This window comes from Artemia sp. Qi Xiang Cuo, chromosome 8 (genome assembly GCF_049724085.1).
Source record: "Artemia sp. Qi Xiang Cuo chromosome 8, ASM4972408v1, whole genome shotgun sequence".
NCBI classification, from domain to species: Eukaryota; Metazoa; Arthropoda; class Branchiopoda; order Anostraca; family Artemiidae; genus Artemia; species Artemia sp. Qi Xiang Cuo.
In genome coordinates, this window is record NC_142801.1 from 48,175,492 (window position 1) to 48,192,899 (window position 17,408).

Here is a 17,408-nt window from a genome sequence, read left to right on the forward strand (position 1 = left end):
ATCAAGAGATGGAAACGAAGGTTCGTAGACTTTATTTGTTCTTGCTGGGACGGATCTCCAGGTTCCTGTTTGATGAGCCACATTTTAACGAAGTCCGAACATTCCACCACTTTAAACACGGAAGGGAAGTATCGTGGGCCAGATTGGGAATGACACGCGTTATAAATTTCGATACTTTTACGTAAGACAAACTAAGAATTGAATTTTGTTGCTGTGCTGCGAGAGCCAACTCACTCATCGATTTCAGAAGTTTATAACTTATCAAAATTATATTGACCTTTAGCGCAAGATAGCTGTCCGAACTCTGGCTGCCAGTCATTGAGTGAGGGCGTACCTTTTAAGGCACTTTATGACGGGAAAACTAAAAAAAAAGTGGTAGATTGGAAAAAAAAATGCTCCAGGGTGGAATTTTCGGTGATTAAGAATATCCGTCTTTCATAGCCCTTTAAGATTGACCAAATGCCTCTAAGATGTCACTGAGTTCATCTTCTTCCCTGTCAGCGTCAGGCGCATCAGCTCTGCCACATCGTCCACTGTCAGACGCATTTTCAGCTCCATTTTTCAAATATATGGAACTGTTGAATGAAGTCATTTTGGCCGATGGTACGAATGACGAACAGCAGTGGCCACTGACAGACATCCACAGTCGAAAAATCAAAATTGCGTTTAGGATTGGTAAAAGCATTCTATTCCGAAGCTTTGACTTTACACAGTTCATCATAGAAAACGCTCTCTCAACGACTGCGTTGCTGATAAGCAAACTCAGCAACGACAGTGCCCACTTTGCCAAATCCTGAAAGACTGGCTCTCCAATAGGGTCGCGAAACTGAAGCACGTGGACCCAGAACTCAGAGGAGTCTTTTCAAAGTTGTCCGCCAAAATGTTCATTCAAGTCAACCTCAAGCAGGCGTCACCATTGGTTTTCCAAGTCTCCAAAGTTTGTCACTGGAATAAGACTCAGAGGTAGGTCGGTAACTCTGGGTCTTGTCTGAAATAAGTAGAGTGTCGGCGAGAGACTTCTCAATTTCAGAAGGGACTCAATGGCAAGAGGTAAACGTTTCAGAACTGACCTCACATCCTTCTTGAGAAAGCCGTGACAGCGAAGCTTTATCTCTTCTTTCTTCTCGCTTGGAAGATCAGTTTCGCTGAGTTGAGACATAAACAAATGCCCAATGTCTACCCGGTCGACAGGAAGGTAGTAAATTAGAAACTCAAGGTTGACGTTAAGGGACACTGCAGACGGTCGAAGGATCCTGCGCAGGATGCACATGACCAAATCTTTCAGCTCTTGAAACAGACGAAATTGGTCTGCATTCAAATGTTAAAATAGTATGTTCACCCTCTGAAAGTCGGCCAATATCGGTTTCAGAAAGACAATGTATAGACGGTTGCACTTATCACTGTACATTTCGTGTAAAGTTCTTGCAGTATAGCACCGCTCTTTTTCCTTGGCGATGCGAAATGTGTTGTCAGTTCGAGGTATTGCTCATCAACTCTACACACTGCGGTTTATCACGACAACCAGCGTGAACTTGAAGGGGCCACAATTTTAAGGGGCGAATTTCCATGATTTATCAGCCTATATATCTGGCTGTACGCTTCCCTTCGCAACGGGCTTACGCTAAACCACTTGTACGTTTCCGAGAGCATAAATTCTAGGTTGCTCGGCAACTCTTCCATCGCCTCGGAAGCGCACAAGTGCAGAGAGTGGCAAACACATTTGAAAAGCTGAAGGTGGGGTAACCCATCTGCTTTCAGCAATGTAAATAGAGAGTAATTTGCGCCACACATGTTATTTGCCCCATCAGTACCAATACCAATCAGGTTTTTGAGAGGTACTTTGCACTCTGCAAGAAATTTTGTGAGTTCTGCGTGGAGTATAATAGCTGTAGTTGATGGAACTTCAACCATTACTAACGCAGTACACACTATCTTTTTCAACTTCGGGCTGTAATATCGAATGCAAATACACATGAACTTCATTGTAGAGACATCAGTTGACTCAACCAGTATTAGAGAGTACTCACCATCTCCAATGTCAGCCACTATCTCCTTCAGGGTTTCAGGTCCAAGCACATTCTTAATGAGAGCGAAACATTTAGTTTTTTTTTAGCCTCACCGATTCACCAATAAGCCAAAGACATAAGTCTTTGATGATAATAGAAAGATGGTCGATTGTTCTCACCGATGAGTGACAGGCTACATGAGCAGCCAAGACCAGCTCCGCTTTCCGCGAAGCCAAGTTCGTCGACGTGACTCCTAGAAAATTAGCATTAATTATTCGTGATTATGTGTTCAAATATAGCTAACTTCAACCACCACTCTCCTTCATACAAAATAAAGCAGCCAAATGGAGAAGTTGCCAATAGCCCATTTTGAAGGTACTGTAAAAACACAGAAGAAACCCCTGAGCATATGCTATTGAATTGTAAAATACTGGAAAGAAAACTGTCAATAGATCTAAATCTACAACACCATATATAGTAGGTCAAAATACGCTGACTATACTGAATTAGATAAACCCTACTATGATGTTACCTCACATTATTAGCTAATAGCTGATTTACATCTTTCCATATTCATCCACATTTTGAATATTAATAAGCAGTGTTTACAACAAGGCAGTTTACTATAACAGTAACATATTTTTTACATCAAGAGAAACTATGTAGTAAGGGATTATCTCATTCAGTAAAAATTGAATTCTCCCCAGAAGAAGTGTATAAACATATCATGAGAAAAGAAGAACAAATTAAAGGTTTGGATCTATTGTCAACCCAGCCCAGAAAGAAGAGGGGTCAATGATCTGATTTTCGGGACACTTGCCTTGATTGTCTACAGTTGATTGATTAAATTTAATATAACAATGAACCTTGTTTATTTCAAAATCTGAAAGGTTTTTTTCTAAATAACAAAACTATAGGATCACTTCCATAGTTGCTGTCTGTTAGAGGTAATGTCTCATGTTTAATTATCAATGTTGTGGTCAAGATTTGTAGACTCTTGGCCAAGATTGATAATTCTGTAAATTAGTAGTGGTCAAGATTAAAGCCTCAGCTGCATGGTAAAGGACATACTGCATTCTAATCAGAGATACAGCTCAGATTAGGCACTGGCTAATCACTAGGAGTCTTACCCACTAGGCCTAGGCTACAGCAACAGTAACAAAGAAATCAGACATCATAGCAAGGGTAACTCTTCTACTTATCCTGCTCCTGTATTTATATATCTCTTTCTGTTATTTTCATTAGTATTATATGGTACTTTATTACATATTAGCTATTAGCCTATATTATATATAACAAATTTCTCTAGTATTTAACTATAGGCTTATACATTGGGAAAAATGAATAAAAGTGAGTCTGAAACAAGATTGATTGCTTCAGGCTTGCTTATGTCACAAGCTGATGCTCATCACTGCTAAAAATCGGGTTGCAAACCAGTCATGTACACCAGCTATTTTTCTGTGGCATGTACCCAATTTGCTGGTAGCCAATGCATTGAGGTACACACCTCAATGCATTGGGTACCCCCCCCATACCCGTTAGGGATTAATTGTTTTATGTACAACCATCAACATATAATGTACTCCTTCACCACTGTAGTAGTATACCGCAGGATCTGTACCTCAGAATTTGATACCTACATCTAACCAAGTGTACTACTCCATATAGAGCATAGCAGGACCTACTCCATATATAGCATAGTAGGACCTATGCCATGTTTAATGTAGCACTGATTGTGGAGTGTAGCACTCAAATTCTTAGGTACAGATCCTTTGGTGTACTACTGCAGGGGTGAGGTAGTACATTATGTTGATGGTAGTACATAAAACAATTAATATCCCCAACTCCCCCATAACAATTTTCTCTTTTGCATGTATTCTGAGAAAGCCAATGGCCAATTTGCTTCTTCCTTTGAGCATATTTAAACTGAAGTGATGCAAAGAAAACCTCAAATATAAATAGGCTAAATGTATTTTCTCAGAATAGACCTAGACAAAAAGTGAAAACGGGTATGGGGGTATCCAATATATTGAGGGCAGTACCCAATGCATTGGGGTGTGGACCCAGTCGGCTAGGCTGTGTACCCAATCTGTTTGTACAGAGATACAAACCACAGAAAATAGCTAGAGTGTACATGACGACAGCATGACGACTCCTGGACAACTCACATGAACTAAACAGTTAAACAGGATCTGTATATGTTACAGACGTGTCTGTTATGAGCTTGATTCCTGGAGTTATTCTATACCAATAAGTAACAGCTAATATACTGTACCTTCAGCTTTAGTTCGACCCCATGACTTAATGCCTAATGCTTTTTATGCTGTTGTTACGAAGCCACGTGTCTCTTAAGATTTGAAAACTTCACCGCAGTGCCGCGGTTAGATTCGTATTTTGACCATAGAGTTAAAACGTGATTTTGACCTTTCGTGAGCATTCGTTCGTTCGTTCGTTCGAAAATCGGATGAATTGCCATAAAATATAAATTCTTCCCGAAAAAATAAATCACGCAAAGAAATAAGCAAGCTCAACATATAAATAGCCAAGTTTTAAGCCACAAGCCAGTTCCAAAAACTTTCACGCCAGTCGACAACAAAATAAGACAGTTGGGCGTAAAATAAGCCAATCTGGCCCCACTGCCTTCGATTGACTCTACCAAAAACCAGTGTTGTTACTTTAGAATCCCGAATAGATTAAGATAAGGTGTGAACGAGATTTTCGCAAGTTCAGAAGCCGAAAAACGTACGCTTTCAAAGGCTCACTGGAGGCGTTTGACATATAGATTCAAGTTTTCAGTTTTTGCGCAAATTCGTCTGAGCTTGTGACAAGCTCAGACAGTCAAAAACAAGACATAAGCAGTCAACTAAATATCGGTCAACCAATATTCAATTAGTTTTTTGTTAGCGCAACTGTCTTAGCTTATCAATGGGTTCACTTGCCTAACACTCAAAGCAGACAAGCCATTTTAGGCTTTGGACGCTGATTGACCTTGCAATTCCAGGGACTTGAAGGTCAACTAATATTGAATTAAGTTTTTGTTAGTGCAAATGTCTGAGTTTATGCATTGGATAAGATAAGATTTATTGCTGAAAAATGGCTATCACAAGCCCAAAAGGGATGAATTCGCACTTTAGCGTCAAATACAGCGAAAAAAAACAACAAAAACAAACAATCAAATAACAACATAAAATTATAAACGGGTCAATGTCAAATACGTAAAAACATTAAAAACAAAGAACAAAGTAAACTCATAAAATTAGAATGCCAATGCCAAGTCAGCAAAAATGCCCCCCCCCCCAAAAAAAAAACTCGTAAAATTAACAAGGGGATAAAATAAAATTAAAAAAAAAAACATAATTTAGTTGGTGACTAACAAACATGAATATAAAACCCCCAAATTTGCACAATGGCAATTAAAATTAATAACTATCAGTTAAAGAGTGAGTGAGGGGGGGGGAGGCAGCGGAGAGTCAGTGGTTGAAAAAGTCAACTATGTAAGGGATAAAAGTACTTCTATATCTATCAGGGCAAACTCTTATTGGGGCAAGAATGGGTATTTTAGCTGACACAGAATGCGGGAGGCGGGGTCGAAGGGGTGAATATTGACCGGGGAAAAGGGGAGTTGTTCGTGGGTTATGAAGGGCATTGTTAGCAAAACGAAAGGTAATTTTTGCTCTCCTTTCCTTAAGGGTGACAAGATTAGCTCTCCTAAGAAGGGAAATATAAGGTACTTTACCCTCATTGAAGATAATTCTTAGGCACCTTTTTTGTACTGCCTCTATTTTGTCCGACAACTCAATGGAAATGCCAGGATGCCAAACAGGATAGGCGTACTCAAGGGTTGGGCGTACAAATGACAAGAAAATCCTCAAACAGTGCGATTTAGGGCATTTAAATTTTTTAAGGAGTTTAAGGAGGGAAAATGCGGCATTTGCACGTTTTAAGATGTCATTAATATGACAATCCCATTTTAAGTCGCTTGAGATGGTAACGCCCAGTAATTTCATAGTGGTAACGGACATTTCAGGCGGGATTGGTCAGGAGAAAGAAGAAGGAGTTTTAAGGAAATTAATAGTAAGAACAGTTGACTTTAAAGGGTTGACTTTCATATCATCAGTAAAAGCTTCGGCAGATATCGATTCCAAGATGTACATTGGGCTGCTTTTGGAATTTTTGGAACATGTCTCTAAGACAGTTAGATCATCAATGAATTTCCATCTATCCGGGAAATAAACACCAATGTTGTTTATCATTGTAATAAATAAAATTGGACCTAAGAGGGTTCCTTGGGGCACATCATTATAAATTGGGAGGGGACCAGAATATACATTCAGGTATTTCACGACTTGCGTTCTGTTAGAGAGGAAAGACGCAACTATTCTAATTAAATAAGGGTCAACTTGAAAGTAATTAGATAGCTTTTCTAATAGTATATTGTGGTTGATTAAATCAAAAGCTTTTTGCAAGTCAACAGCGATAACATTGAGCCAGGTATTGGGTTTTTCGAGTGTGTTGCATATTGTGTCCATAAGGTGAACAAGATAGTGGGTAGTAGATGTAGAGCGTAGGTTTCCGAATTGTCTTTGGTCAACATTTGGGATTATTTTTACTTTCAACCACTCAGCTAAAAAGCTTTCATATAACTTCGAAAAAACTGGAGTAAGAGTAATGGGACGGATACCATCAAAATCTGGATTATTACCTTTCTTTTTTACGGGAGTAATAAAACCTAGTTTCCAACAATTTGGGAATTTACCAGTAGAGGTAATTTCATTAAAAAGTAAGGACAGAGGCTCTGAGAGGTTGTCGGCAAAGGCTTTAATTAGTACAATCGGAATGTATAATGGACATGTACTACACTTTTTAATGTTCTTAATTTTTGCCTCCACATCCGAGGGCGAAATAACGGGAAAATTGAGAGAGCACAAATCATAAGGAGTTTCAAAAGAAAGGGGAGGGAGGTTCCGAACTATGGAAGAAAGAAACTTGTTCAGATCACTGGCTGTAACTGAAGAGTTTTCTTGGAAATGGAAATCTATATTATTATGTGTTTTCCCACACATTTTCTTTATTCTATTATACCATTGTTTTGGCTTTGTAGAAAATAAATCTTGGACTTTGCATTTCTAATATGAAGAAGCAGATTTACGTATTTCTTGTTTTATATGTTTACGCAGTGAGTTCGCTTCGGATGTTTTACCACTCTTTAGTAGATTCAATTTAATTTTAATTCGTTTTTTCAATTGGCTAGTAATGTATGGTTTGTCATTAGAACATGTTTTTACTTTTTTCACAGGCAAAGAATTTATGTATTCTGTATTAGTCAGATTTTGGAATTCTGAGACTTTAAAATTAATGTAATTTTTTCCTTTGAGGGCCTGCCAGTATTTATTGGTAATCCAAGATCCAAATGTGTAAAGGCCATCATTGAAAATTGGGCGATAAGAGAACTCAGTAACAGAAAAAGTATGATTAAAGCTATTGAGAGGCTTCGTTAATAAACAAAAATGATAACTTCCTCCTAACGGGGGCAAGGGGACAGGAGGGGCATAGAAAGCCTGCATATTGGTGCAAATCAAATCAAGGGTTGAATTTCCTTTTGTTGTTGGTATTTTCACTATTTGTTTTAAGGTTAGGGAACTACAAAGGGGATTTAACTTTAGATCGTTAGCATCACCTACTAAGAAAATACCGGCGTTCGGGACTTTGCATAGGACAAAGTCGGCACTACTATGCAGTTGTTGGTAGAATCGCTGTCTTTGTGCAGCGTTTTGATTTGGGGAGTGATTGAAACAGCAAAACACAATCGAATTATAGGGGTGTAGTAAAACTTTGTCTCTTACACTTACCCAAATGATATCATCGTTATCTGAAAGATTGGGAGTATGAATTAATTTAGGAAAGAGATAATTATTTACAAATAATAGTATTCCACCTCCCTTTTTACCTCGGGGGTGATCATGGGGACGAAGTATTATGAATTGGGAGTAGTTATTAATTTTTAATAAATCAGGGTTCTGTGCTTGGATCTCAGTTACGGCAATTACATCAATTTTGTGTACTTGACAGAGGGCCTCTAGCTCAATAAATTTGTCGAAATTCAGGCTTTCGGCGTTCGTAACAAGCAACTTTGGGAAAGTAAAACGGTTACTAATGTGGGAATTTTTTTGTTTTTTATTGGTGGGTGGCAGTGGGGGGGGGGGAGGAACGTGGATCTGGGAGGAGAGAGGCATCTTTTTCGGGATGAAGGCTGGGATTCGTTTGAGAAGCAGGATTAAAAGGCGGGGCTGGACCCGGCTTGAGAGAAAAGGAGGACAGCGGACAAATTACGGGGATATTATTAAGAAGGGATTTGGTGGGACATAAGTAAGAACTAAAACACTGGTTTACACAAGAGTCACGTAATTCGATGCTTCCATAACCCGAATGGATGGAAGTAGGATCTTCTTTGTGGTGAAAGAACACGGTGGGGGTCTTAAATTCCCCGGAATGAGTTGGTGGTGGTGCTTCAATGGTCACTGGTAGGTTACATGACAGGCTCGGTGACTCTCGTTTTTTGACAGAGTTTTATTGGCACTGTTGGAGGGGGGAGAATTTGTTTTCGTTGAGCTGAACTGCTTGTAGTATCTCACTGACCTTTGATGTAACGGTGGGAAGGTTTGATGTAAATCGTTTTTGACAGGTCCAAACTGATGAGAGAAGGAACTGGAGGGCGTGCTGACTGTGGGTTTAAATTTTTTTCCGCACTATTTAAGGGCTTTTTAAGATATTTGTATCCATATTTTAAGTGGATTTGACTGCATTCACCGAAGCAAAGCCCAATTCTAAAACTGTCACAAACCCTGGAATGCAATAGTTTGCACCCAGGGACGCTACATTCATTCTTCAAATAATAATTCTTGCACAAATGAAGATATTTACACGACTCTTCCTTCTTGCAAATTCCTCTCCAGGCATATTTGCATACACCTTTATTAGCATTAACTTGTTTCCTGGATAGTTCATCACTAGTATTGAACTCACACCTAGTTTTACATGCATAATTAGGTTCAATTTCAGAATGAACTTGACCTTGAACATTTGTGCCTAAGAGGCGATTAAAACCAAGACAGTTTAATCCTTTAAACACACAAACTTGTCTTTTTATCTTATTTGACAAGGAAATCACTGGATTCGTTTCTATAATTTTGTCGTTGACCTTGTCTTCTGTTAAATTTTGATTTTTGATGATGTTATCAGGAGCGACATTAGCATTAAGAAGTCTTGTTTTATTATTGGTTTTAACAGAAATTTGGGATTTCTCCTATTCCTGGATTGGAAAAGACGGGGGGTTACCAACTCTAACACTTTTTGAAGTGGTTAGGGTGGACATTTCTATAATAATATTTTCAAGTTCACTCATCAATGATAATAACCGCTGCATTGGAGGTAGGAGGTTTCTTGTTTTAGGTGCAGTAGGGACGTTGTTTAACAAGTTGAACTGGCAGGAAGCACAGGTCTTGGATACTGTAGCCTGGTCAGGGGTTTGGCAACTGAAATCAGTTGTTTTTGAAACGAAACTGGTTTGGCAGGACACTTCAGACGCGGTTGAAGAGAGACTGTCCTGGGGCTTGAAAAGGGTTTGGTAAGGAATCGATTTGAGAGACAAAAAGGGTGATTACCTCAATTCTTTTAAAACATTGACTATGTCATTTCCCAATGGGTGACGTGGGAGTGTCATAAGGGTAGACGGGGTCTGGGTGGAACAACGCAAAGAGTCATTAAAGGGTACTACCTTGTCATTAGTATCTTCTTTTGCAGTACAATCTAGGCAAAGCCAATGTTTTGACCACTTAGAACGTTCTATACCGGAGCAATGTTCATGGAAGTAAAACTCACAGCTATTGCACTGAATAGAGTTAATAGTAACTCTTAATCTGCATTCCTGGCATACTCTCTTTGCCATTTTTTGAACTGGAATGGGTTTTGATATATTATCGCTGACTAAAGATGAGTTAGCTAGGGTCACTGAATTAATTCATGTTCAATGCTCTTAATTAATTCTGTACAAAGGGAGTGAATCCAAAAACGTGTTTCCACTCTGAAGACTAAATGAAGACTGATCACTCGCCTTGCCTGAGACTCTATGCGGATGGGCCCAGGGACGTCGTTTGGGAGGGGCAAGGGGGGCAGTTGCCCCCAGTAATGTGGATAAAAAATTATTATATAGCTCATGCTCCTTGAATATAGGAAAGTAGACGCCTCTTGCTCCCCTCCCCAATCAAAATGTTGTAGATTCGCCCCTGGATGGACCCAATTTGGCTTTGAAAGCTTGTTTGCCTGTCATTCCACGCAAATTAACTGTCCCGTGTCAATTCTAAATTCTTGATCAACATGCCTAAGATCATAGCCGGGCGTGCCTTGTTTGCCTCTCATTCCAGGCAATCTATGTCAATTTAAAATTGACGGTCCCATGTCAATTTTAAATTCTTGGTACACCTGCCTGAGAGTCTAGGGGGGCGCGCCTTTCCAAAAGCTGGCCCACAATTATTTGTCCAATAAGAGAGTCATACTTACTCCCGTCGTTTACCAGTGCCATTTAACCAAACAATTGGAAAACTATTGGTTTCATTGTTCAACTGCGAGTCCAGTGGACTTATTGGTCATGTATCAATCCAATGACACGGTATTCCACCTTTAGACTACACGTATGGACATATGATAGATAGACTTATCTATCAACGAATGAGGTGACATCATTTTTAAACAATTCTAAAAAGGGCTTATGCCAGATTTCCGTCTCACTCATTTGGACTATATGTCTTAGCTTTTCTACAATTAGCCATGGCTTGAGGCCGGCAACTACTTGATTTTAATTCAATTCACGAAAATTCAAGTTTTCTCCAACGAAAGTAAACAACATTATTTTGTACATCAGGGGGGGCTCCTCCATCTCAACTACCCACTCTTTACGTTCCCCCTTTACAGAAAAATTTATGTTCGTTTTCAGTTTTAATGTAGCTTTGTACTTTCATTGAAATAAAATTCTTTTATTATTTGATTTCGGTTCGGTTTTTGTAGTATTCTCATAGCTTTTTATAGAATTAGCCTAAATGCAAGAGGGGTGCCATCCTCCAACTGAACTCTTTAAATCAAAATTTAGGTTTTGTACAACGATGCTTCGAGAGAAGGAGCTCGTTTAGTACATTTGCAGTTTCTAGTATCATCTGCCCCCCCCTCCCCCCTCTTGGTAAATTTTCTAATGATGCATTTATAATGTCCCTTCTTTATCTCTCCATCTCTTGTGTCGGTATGAATATGAAGAAGATCTTTTTTGTTACAAAAAACAACATTATTCCGCAACAAAAAGAAAAGCTATGACCCCCCCCCCCCCATTGCCCTTGTCAAAACTTATTCCAAATGAATGGATATTAGAGTTTGCCTTCTCCTGAACCCCCGTTCTATATGATAAAGTTTGAATTTTTGTCTCAATCCCTTAAGAAGGGTTGCTCAGATGCAACCTTAAGCTAAAAAATAATATAAAGGCTTTGCGTAAAGAGCAGGAGGCTCAGGAGAGGACAACCACTAAACCACGAAAAGTTTTTCTGTGGTATAAAAACATTTCTTATTCCATACCAGCGGTTTTTGTGTTTGAGCAGTAATTTTTAAAGGACGCAACAGAAATCCAAATCTTAAATATAAAGGGCAGGGGATTCAGAATGGAGTAGCAACCTTCATATAAGGAGTAATTTCTGTTCGTTTTAAGTTTTAACACCACTCCCTACTTTTTTAAACTATGATAAGGAGCTACCATAAGAAATTTTCTTTTAGACAGGATACAGAGTCATTATGGCAAATTAGTGATGAATAAAAACAACAATATAAACAAGAATGGTAGCCAAAAACTAGCAACAAAAAAAATAAGACAAAAACCAATTATATATTAAGTATGACCTGTTATACAGAAAAAGCATAAAATAAATTTAAGAAGGAGATGAGTTGCTTATTTGAGTCAGGAACTGTTGATAACAATCATTAACTGAAAAAAATTTAGCTTGGACATGAAATAACTAGTTAAAGTACTTAAAAAAGCAACTGCATACCCTGTAGTCTAGGACTAATCAAAAGCTATGAACCATAAATAGAAGTCCAAATATGGTGAGGGAACAACAAATTTAGCATGTTGGAATAGGTCTTTTGGGCGCTGAAGCACTCCCAAAGCCTTGCGAGTTTTTGTGACTAATTCTATCATACTCATATACTTTCCTCTTTTCTACATTCAGTCTTTTGGCTATTTTTTCTTCCAACTTTACAAAGGAGTCATGTGTCTAATTTCAGGTCACTGAATAAGCCTCTAACCCTAACAAAAGTATTCTACAGTAATGAAAACTAACAGAACACTCACTATAAAAAAGTTGATTAAACATCCTAAGCTCTAGCACTAATTAAAAGCTAAGCACTTTGGAGAAATTTCATATTGCAAGAGAACCGTTTAAAAAAAATAAAAAAGAGATGTTTCTAAAAAAAAAAAGTAAAGAGCCATACGAAAACTTACAATTAGATATAAAGTCTTATAATAATTTAACTTTAAACAACCGGAAATTACTGTGAATGAATAAGAAGAGCCCAAAACAAACAGAGGACAATTACATCGAACATAACGATAACAGATAATTACAGAGATAATTACAAATAAATGCTCAGGCGAATAGAAATTAAAATGAATAATCGAGTTAAGTTTCCAACAAAAAATAATTACTAATAATGCGATTAAGGATGCCCATCCAGTAGGAAGGGCATAATATCTCCTGAATACACATAATTTATGCATGTTTTTATGGTTTTTGTCACTGAGAATAAAAAAACAGGATTTTTCTCACTTTGATGTAATTTCATGGTTTATTGATTCTAACGGGTCAATGACACCTCTTTCAAGGTCGATTTATTTGTTGTTTCCAAGTGTAATGACTCCGGAGTGAAGTTTGCACATGCGCATTAACGGGGGAGAGATGTATTGATCTAGGACAACATAGACAATATATTGATCCACGAAGGGGAATAGATTTCTGAGAAATTGATTTGCATAATATAAAGGAAATAGATTTCTGAGAAACTGATTTGCATAATCGAGGGGAATTATTGATTCACGAAAAGGGAATTAATTTGTTGTTTCTAAGGGGAATTATTGATCCAAGAAAGGGGAATTTATTTGTTGTTTCTACGGCGAATTATTGATCGAAGAAAGGGAAATGAATTTGTTGTTTCTAAGGGGAATCATTGATCCATGACAGGAGAATTTATTTGCTGTATCTAAGGGGTATTATTGATTCAAGAAAGGGGAATTAGAAACGACAGCACTTGTTTCCTAGGAGTTATACGGGACTCTCAAGAGATAGAAATCCTATTTTTAAATATGGCTTCTCTTATCTACAATTTAGTCTAACGCCAAGCTAACATAATTTATTCAAGGATTATCGATCGAGTCTAATGGGGTCAAGATCGATTTATTTGTTGTTTCTAGGTGTAATGACTCCAGGGCGAAGTTTGCACATGCGCACTAAGGGGAAGAGATGTATTGATCTAGAACAAGAGGGGGAAGTAGATTTCTGAGAACTTGATTTAGTTAATCGGCGGGAACTTATCGATTCTAATGGGACAAGATCGCGCGTATTTATGTAAGCCAATCAGCAAAATTATGCAAGGTTTCCCATTACATCACAATTTGCCCTTGAGATTTTGCATATAACGGACATGTGTTGAGGTTAAATTATCATTGAGATAGTCTCAAGACATTAAGGGTAGAGAATCAAATTTTATTGACTTGGAAGCTTTGGCTACAGCGATTTATAATGTGAGTTCAGTTTCGTAAATTTTCGTAGTTTATTTCCAAATAAAATCATTTTACATAGTCACACCTCCAGTAAATTCAAATTCAGGGTATACCCCCACCACAATACAAACTCCACTATATGATGTTTATACTCGATAGAAAGCGTAAAATACACTCTTTTTCCATTACGTAGACCCCATCCTCCCTTCCCCCTCTGTTTGTGACTTTAATTCTGTTTTTGATAAATTCTGTATCTTACCTAAAATCCAGTGTCAACTTTCTGTCAATCCCTTAATATACTGTTTTCACCGCACCGCTATGGCTTGACATACAGATTTCCCGCAAAGATTTAAATAGCTGATAATTACTGACACCCTTTAAAGTAGATCCGGCATTGCTAAATATACAAGAATTTGGGTAGCAAAAGCATCCGCTGAAAAAGGATAGTTTTTCCCGTCGAGCTAAAAGCAGTTTCATGCAGAAAGAGATTGCGTTAATTAAGCTAAGCCTACGCAACCTGTATGGCAGAAGGAAATGAGTTATTTCAAAAATTAAATTTATATATAAAAACTTTTTGGACATTATGTAAAAGGGGGGAGGCGGGGAAGGGGCAATACCTAGCTTCTAACAGCTTCGTTTTAAGGTGAACACAAACTGTTTCTTCGCGTGAACTGCAAAGAGATTGTTGCTTGTGCTCACTAGCGTGTCATTTATATAGACACTGATTTGACGAACTAAATTACCTTTCATATATATATAACCCTGAAGTTTAGTGTTTGATTAGCTTTCAATTATACCATATTTATGGCTGGATATTTTGAGATCTATATTTTAAATCATTGGCCTGGATTTGATGCAGCTTTTGACCCTAAAGAATAATGCTAGTTTTTTTAAACTTTAAACACACATTAGATCCTTTTTCTTTACTGAAAAGGAGGGAGAGGGCATCTTAGAATGGGATGAATATACCTGTGATCTATTAAAAGACATTGAGAATAAGAAGGAGATCACTAATATCCCCAAGGAAATTAAAGACATTGTGTTATAGATTTCAGAAATAAAGTTCCATATATTTATTATTTTCTTAGGCTTAAGAGTCGAGGTTTGAGAATTTTAAGAGAATATTTTCCCTATTTTAATATATTTATTCAGATGACTACTGAATCAATATGGATAAAAGCTGATAACCAAAGTTCAGTATTTGTTATCAAACAGAAACTTCACAGAAAATCAACACCGTCCCTCCTACAGGTAAAGGTTAGGCCAGATCGTTTTCAGACTGAACAAAGCAAATAGGGAAAAACATGAAATGGATTATAAAAGAATAAAATAAAAAGCAATAACCATTGCAATTTAAGGGAAAATGAGAGGAGAGGACTCCAGGGGAGGAGAGAGTGTCTTTGAGGGACGGAAAGCAGTTTTTGGTCAACAGCTCAACATTAACTTTTTTTCCGGTGGATCGTTTTCAGACTGAACAATGTAAATGGGGAAAAACATGAAATGGGTTATAAAAGAATAAAATAAAAAACAATAACATGCGCAATTTAAGGGAAAATGAGAGGAGAGGACTCCAGGGGAGGAGGGAGTGTCTTTAAGGGACGGAGGGCAGTTTTTTGGTCAACAGCTCAACATTAACTTTTTTTCCACTGTTGTATTTATAATTTATTTTTCGTTGTGCAAAGTAATAGTTTTTATGTGTAGATTTAATGTTACCCAACCTCCTTAAATGAAAATGATTTATTCTAAGAAAGTGAGCTGTATTAGTTAGAGTTTCAGAAACATTACATATTTATTTAATTTAAGCCCTTTTTCAGCTATAATAATGTTTGGTGTGATTGACACAGAATATATTGGTCTGAAATATTCCTCAACTGGCATTATTTTCGAAGCAGCTTTCTTACTCCTAGACGATCATAAGTAGTTTAATGTCCACTCCCCCTTTGCACACTGGAGGGTGAATCAATCCGTCTTCGCTTTTGACTAGCAGCCACAGGTGTTACAAAACCATTTTTGCTGCTAGTATTTTCCAATATTGAATCTTCTTATTTTTTAAATGGTGGTGGTGTTGGCGTTGTTGGAGGACAATATTCTCTTAGTTTCTTTAGATTTTGCTTATTGCCAATGCGACTTTTGCTGACGTTTGATGAATTTAGAAAGGTGTGTGGATGTTTGTTAAATAGTAAATGGCTGTTACAATTTATCTTCATATCAAAAATAAAATCAGGTAGATTATAACTTTTCTACATACTTACAATTTTTTTCCCTGTACTATCAACGTGAACTTGATGATCACTAGCAGTTTCCAACATGAGATATGATAATACTCTTTTACTCTGTTCTCGATAGGTCACTGGCAATAGGTTTCCAATTGTTGTCACTATATAATTCAATTCCTTCTCCTTTGATTGCACTGTGGAATCTTGAGGAGATGTTTCCTTTTTAGAGGGATCTGTGACAACAGCGGGTCTCTCACGATAAGGTCTATGTTTGTCCACACGTCACAATGCATCTTGAAGTAAAAGCAGTTTTTTGTCATCAGCAATATTCTCACACACAAACACACGAAAACTCACACACACACGCCAAAACTTACACACACACAAAAACTTACACACACACACACACACACACACACAAAAAATAAAAAATGAACACAAAAAAAACAAACACAAAATCTAAAAAAAAATTACACACACACACACACTCAAAAAAATTACACACACACACACACACGAAAACATACACACACGCACAAAAAAACACAAACAAAAACTTACACAAGCACACGAAAAATTACACACACACACACGAAAACATACACACACACACGCCCAAAAATACACACACACACACACACACACACAAAATTACACACACACACACACAAACACAAACAAATACAAATGCACACTAAAACTAAAAAGAACACAAGCAAAAACATCCAAACACAAAATTACCTACAAAAAAAAACGCAAAACTAAAAAACACACACACACACAATAAACCTAACACACACACGCAAAAACTGACACACACACAAAAACTTACACACACACACACACACATACATAAAAAATTTAAAATGAACACAAAAAAAAATCACAAACACACGCACAAAAAATTTCAATCAAAAGCACACAAAAAACAAAAAAAAAACAAAACACGAAAAAAAAAAAACAAACGAACAAAATAAAAAACCAAAACAAACACACACACACACACACACAAAAACACAAACACACACAACAACACACAAAAAACAAAAAGAAAAACACAAATAAACACACACACACACCCAAAAAAACCTACACAAACACAAACACAACAAGTATAAACTCGAAATATAATAGAAACACAAAAAATGACACCCATACACAAAAACTTACACCCACACGCAAAAACTTACATGCACACAAAAACTTACCTTCACACAAAAACTAACACACAAACAAAAACTTACACACACACACAAAAACTTACACACACACAAAATGTTCCTTTATTACCTCTGCAATACGGCTAAAAATGAAGAATTCATACACATTTTCAACTAGCTAATGGTAAATGTTTTAAATATGAGCCATTCTGTTGCG